The following is a 4,950-nucleotide window of genomic DNA, read 5'->3' as shown; positions in this document are numbered from 1 at the left end:
GAAAATCTAATTAAGTACTGTGAAAACAAATGTGCTCTAGTGTAGTATGTAATAGAGTAATATGGAAGAATAAATATTGACTGTCTGTTTTTCAGTAAGCTCTTTGAACTCAGAAGAATGTGAGAAAAATGCCTCAGGGATCTGGGAACAAGAAGATAAGAATGACAAATGCTCCCTCATAGCTATCCAGATCCGCCATCCTATAGAAACCTAAAGCAAACTAAGGGAAGAGCTCCTCTACAGGTTCAGCTAATATAGCTTTCCTGTCAGGTGACAAATTTTGTATCTGTGGGGTTTTATCTCTCCTATAATCTCTACAAGAATCCTCAGGTGAGAGAAACATTTGCCCATGACTTTTATCTCCCTCTCAGTCCCTCCTCCCCTATCACCACCTCACACTCAGTGTGACTTGGTAATGGCAGACCCCTCCACAAGATGGCGGTCAGAGTTTATCTCTATCTTGACAAAACATTTGTGAGGTTCAGTGGTGCTGCCAAGGGGATAAGGGTACATGTGGTGGTGTACTGACTCACAATCTACATTGCTGCCTTTCCTACCACTCCACATAAACAAAAATAAGATATCTGTTATACAAACACAGCTTCAAGGTAAGTTTTTTTCCAGTCAGATTGCTGTTTATAAACCCATTCTATAACTGAACATCAAAGCCCGTGGTTGGGGTTTACATTTCGATAGAAAATAGTATCACTGTGACTAATAACACACAATTTACAAGCTATTGCATGCACTATCATATTTCATGGTTTATCATATTTCTGACACCCTCCCCCAAACACACACAGTTAGAGAGTCCAGAAGGATGCATTGTGCATTTCTCTGTACTGACCTGATCAATAATCCTGCCCACTCTCCTATCTCCCTTCTGGTCAATTTAACTGTGAGTGTACTTAAAAAGAAATAAAACTACTCTTCTGCCTTCCTAAATCCACAGAGAAAATACCAAAAGCTCAGCCTCTCTGCACTAGAGCCAAATCGAATCTCGGAGACAGAATGTGGGGTAATGGCACCCCACTCCATTACTCTTGCCTGGAAAATCCCATGGGCGGAGGAGCCTGGTGGGCTGTAGTCCATGGGGTCGCTAAGAGTCGGGCACAACTGAGCGACTTCACTTCCACTTTTCACTTTTGTGCATTGGAGAAGGGAATGGCAACCCACTCCAGTATTCTTGCCTGGAGAATCCCAGGGATGGGGGAGCCTGGTGGGCTGCCGTTTATGGGGTTGCACAGAGTCGGACACGACTGAAGCGACTTAGTATCAGTAGTAATAGTAGTAGTAGTAGTAGTAGGAAAGAATAGCTTTTTTGCTTTGTCAGGCAAAACAGGACCCAGCGGGCTCCTGCTCTTGAAAACTGTGTCCTAACCTGGGAGGATCCGATGAAGAGTATTATAGCAACAGTTCAGGGCTGGGATTGCTGACAAGATGAGAGTGTGAGCAGGGCTTGCACTCTCTTAATCTCAAGTAATGGTCTCCTCATATTGATGAGATTCTCTGGTCCCCCTAATCTTGCCTCAGGTGGTTTCTTGGCTGCTTCTCCCTTTTTTTTTTTTTTTAATTTTATTTTATTTTTAAACTTTACAAAATTGTATTAGTTTCTCCCTTAATTAGCAACTGTGCGAATCTGCCCTTTGGAACTAAGGTGATGGAAGTTAAAAGAGTCTTGCCTATCAGAAACAGGTGACAAAAAAGGCTTCCACGCCCAAGAGCCCCACAAGGTCCTTCTGGGTTTCAAGCTCACTCTCAGTAAATTTGAAACACCACTCCAGCTTTCACCTGAAGAAAAAAATTAATTGCTGGCAACTTTTGTATGAAAATAATGAATTTTATAATTTTCCATAAAGATATACAAACATTAACCGTTTCTCTGGACAAAAGTAAGGCACTCACTATCTTACTAACTCAGGTCTCTATGGTTCTTTATAAACTGTAGTACTGATGTATTAAATAAGTTTTGCTTTAACTCACAAACAGAGATCTCATGAATATGGGCCTCTCCAGCTGGACAGTCTTTTTCATCAGCGTGGCAGTCACCAGCATCAGACAGATTACCAGACAGAAAGTGCCTGCCTGGTACCTTCTCATAACGCCACTTGGTTCAGCTACGTCTGGGTGACTTGCTTGTATGTCCGCTTAGTGTGTACAATGAAAGGTCACGGAAGCTGTCAAAGGACTCTGATCTAGTTGGGTGAGAACATCATTGCACTTCGAGACAGGAAAACAAAACTCAAAATTAGAACATTAAATTACTTCAAAGAGTCCTTATTCTTAATATTCTGGCCTTCAGAACTAGTATACTGTAAGCAATAATTGCTGAGCTAAATATGTAAAAAGTCTCATTTAAGCATAGAACAGTAAGCTAAAAAAAATAGCAAGCAATTTTCAATATATTGTGAATTTGTTACTAGAGAGATGAACTGTTAGGCCAGTTTCAATTTTTCTCCCTCTGATATGACTTACAAGCAACTGTCCACAACCCAGTTATTCTTAAGCAAGCACTTTGTCTAACACACAGTTTTAATGCATTATTGCATTTATTAATATTTTCTTTGCAAGCCTGTATTTCCTCTAACCAGTCTACCCTTAAGAGAGCCGGTACTGAATGTTATATATTGTGTTGTATTATCCAAAATTCCAACACCTAGCATTATGCCTATACAGTGCAAGTGACATAAATTCTTGCTGACAAGATGAAACAGATGACTATGAAAAGCTCTTCTAAATAAAAAGACCATATAAAAATGGGCAAAAGATATAGTTGATATATATATGCATACATCCACAAATTAAACATAAACATAAACAAATTAAAAGATTCCCATCTACATTATATATCAAGGAAATGCAAACCAAAACAACAATGAACTATTTTTCATGCATCAGATGACATTATTTTTTAAATTATATATTTATTTATTTTACTTTTATTTTTCGTTTCAGTGGGTCTTTGTTGCTGCAGGTGGGTTTTCTCTAGTTGCAGAGGACAAGGGTTACTCTCTAGTTGTAGTGTGTGGGCTTCTCATTGCAGTGGTTTCTCTTGTTGTGAAACACCAGCTCTGAGTGCACAGGCTTCGGTAGTTGTGAAACATGGGCTGTGGTTGTGGCTTGCAGGCCCTAGAGCATGCAGGGGTTAGTAGTTGTGGCTTTCAGGCACTAAAGCATGGGCTCAGCAGTTGTGACACATGGGCTTAGTTGCTCCACAGCCAATGGAATATTCTGGGACCAGGGATTGAACCCGTGTCCCCTGCATTGGCAGGCAGATTCATATCCAGGGAAGTCCCTATTTATTTTAAATAATTATTTAACTACTATGTCTTGACAAGTGGAGACAAGCACACTCAAATAGTGTGCTTGATTCAATTTAACAATATTTATCAAAATGTAAAATGTGCTCTTTGATGTAGCAATTCCACTTTGTATAACCCACACAGAAGAAGATGTAATATATGCACAAAAGTAGGAGGTTTAACAAAGCATAGTTTGTAATTGAAAAAAATGGAGACGCCATATTTCCATTAATAGAGGAATGGTAAATTAATAATAGTACATCCATCTTATGAAGCACTGTGAAAAATAAGGTAAACTTATGTCTATCATGTTGAGAGAATTCTGAGTCTCATTAAGAAGAGCAGTTACAAAATAGTAAGAAAAACACTGGGAGAGCAGAATTGTGCCAAAATATGCCCCTATGGCATAAGAAATTTTTTGAATTGGTTATTTTTTTTTTTTTTTTTAAGAAAATAGCAGATATTGAAGAAGCTGTGAAAACCCAGTAGAAGTTACCCTTTGGTAAGAAAATTTGCATTTATAAAAGATATCTTCATTTGTTAAGGGTGTTACCCTCTCTGCACCAGGAAGAGGGAAGTGAAAGTGTTAGTCACTCAGTCATGTCTCTCTCTTTGTGATTCCATGGATTGTAAGCCACCAGGCTCCTCTGTCCATGAAACTCTCCAGGCAAGAATACTGGAGTGGGTAGCTATTCCCTTCTCCAGGGCATCTTCCTGACCCAGGAATTGAACCCGGGTCTCCTGCATTGCAGGCAGATCCTTTACTGTCTGAGCCACCAAGGAAGCCCCAGGAAGATGAGGTTGCCTCTAAGTCTCTAAATAGCCACACTCTTGCTTTTACTGTGATTTTCCTGGTAACCTCCCCTAACTGGCCTCCCCTACCACCACCACCCTACGTCTTTCTTCTTTAGTTGGACATGGTATTTAAGGTAGTGGCTTTCAGAGAGTTACTCAGCTTTCCTGGATAGCTCCCACATATTCAGGAGATGTACACATTATTAAACTTGTGTATGTTTTTCTCTTAATAGTCTATCATTTTATTACAGGATGGTCTCAGCCAAAAACCTAGATGACTAAAGGGGAAATTTTTTCTCCCCTACAACATAATCCCATTTTATTTATTTTTCTTTTGGGTTTTTGGTGCTCTTTGTTTTGTTTGTATGTCCTCATATATGTGTGAAGTAGACTTTATTGAAGCATGCTTCAGGTTGGGCACAGAGAAGGGGGGAACTATACCATATCAATTTGGGGCTAAATACGTTATTTCTCCTCTCCTTAACAGTCTTACCAGGGTGTTTTCATGGACTCTTTGCCTCACATGGTGGCCCCCACCATGTGGCCCTCATGCCTTCAAGTAGTTCTTCCATTTTTTTTAATGTGTCTGCATGTACATATATAGGGCTTCCCAAGTGGCGTTAGTGGTAAAGAACCCGCCTGCCAAGGCAGGAGACATAAGAGACATGAGTTCAATCCCTGGATTGGGAAGATCCCCTGAAGGAGGGCATGGCAACCCACTCCAGTATTCATGCCTGGAAAATCCCAGGGACAGAGGAGCCTGGCAGGCTGGCATCCATAGGGTCACAATGAGTCGGACACGACTAAAGCAACTTAGCATGCATTCATGTACATACATATAATTGTGAAATGC

Source organism: Bubalus kerabau, chromosome 18 (assembly GCF_029407905.1).
Source record: "Bubalus kerabau isolate K-KA32 ecotype Philippines breed swamp buffalo chromosome 18, PCC_UOA_SB_1v2, whole genome shotgun sequence".
NCBI classification, from domain to species: Eukaryota; Metazoa; Chordata; class Mammalia; order Artiodactyla; family Bovidae; genus Bubalus; species Bubalus kerabau.
The sequence above is the reverse complement of the archived record's forward strand: the minus strand, read 5'-3'. Positions refer to the sequence as shown.